Source organism: Poecilia reticulata, linkage group LG14, assembly GCF_000633615.1.
Source record: "Poecilia reticulata strain Guanapo linkage group LG14, Guppy_female_1.0+MT, whole genome shotgun sequence".
Lineage (NCBI taxonomy): Eukaryota > Metazoa > Chordata > Actinopteri > Cyprinodontiformes > Poeciliidae > Poecilia > Poecilia reticulata.
The window spans coordinates 2,259,630-2,261,014 of record NC_024344.1 but is presented as its reverse complement, the minus strand read 5'-3'; positions in this window follow the sequence as shown (position 1 = coordinate 2,261,014).

Sequence of the window (1,385 nt, the reverse complement as noted above, 5' to 3'; positions counted from 1 at the left end):
GTGTGCAACATTCTGACTTGGTAATATTTGCCTGCTCTCTCTTGCCAAAGCTCTCCAGATCCATTGGATTGTGATCAACTGAAGCCATGTTTCCCTGTGGGTATGACATTCTTTTGGTAATGTGAAGTGTACTTTTTGTGCCAAATTCACCCTTTGGAATTGAAGCCAAAAGCTCTGTCTGGCTGCTTTAGACCATAACACATTTTTCCACAAGGTCATGGGAGAGTTTACCCAGCCCCGAATCCATTCTTTCAAATAGATGGCTTCTGTCTTTGCCATTTGCCCATCAATTATGACAGAATTCAGAGTATTGTTTTCACATTCAGAACAGAACCTGCAGCTCCTAAGACATTACTGTCAGACTCTTATGACAGTAACAATATGTTATTGTGTACKTATACTGTGATTCAATTGACTTTGAGTTTGGATTTGTCTGTTCCATATGCCAGGTATTTATTTTGAGTTATGCATGTGSTTTTGATATTTACCTCTGTTTTAGGTCTGTTCATTGGTGTTAAGTTGGAGTTGTTATTCCACATTTATCAGCTATTCCCTCATGTTTCATTGTATTGCCTCTAAACTTCTGTCATCAGTCAGTTTCATTCAGAGTTTGCTCCCCTTTAGCTTCATTGCATTCTGCTGATTAGTGACCTTAGCACTGGTTTCACTAATCACCTCCCCTGCATTTCTGAGCTTACCAATTTTAGTTACGCCTTGTCAGATCCACCTGCTGCCACGTCTTCCCTTTGCTGCATCGTTCATGTTGTTCCATCTTTTTTTCTAGAGTTGTTCTTCAATTAATCGCTGTTAATTGAATCGCTTCAATTAATCGCTGTTCTTATCAGAGTGCCATACCAATCTGTTTGGTATGGCAACCACCTCAACACATGAATTGTTTATTACACAATAGCTTTTTTCTGTAGCTAATAGCAGCTGATATTTGCCTATATTTGTATCCTATAGCTAAAAGATACATATGTTAAGAAAATCCCACAAAGACAATTGATTTGAATAGAACAAATTGCATCTTAATTGTGGAAAGTATTTTTCTTGGCTTGATGATTTACAACCCAGAAGCCTGACCTTTTAAAAAGGGTATGACTTTTCATTTTCACTGTAGTTGCCTCCCTYTGAGTATGCAGCATCTAGTAGAGTGAGAAAGAGAATGTGACAGTTGGTGAGGAGACGATGAAAAACTGAACATGCAGCAGGTCTCTGTTCGCTCCTGCCATCACTGATTTCCTCAGGAAAGCTGAGCATCCATTGGGAAATTACTGCACACCAAGAAGCTCAGTTGACAGGAAGTACACATTTTGCAGATGTTGGCAGATGCAACTGAATGAAAAAACAAACATGACACTGTTTAGATTTCAGGTGCGTGCGTG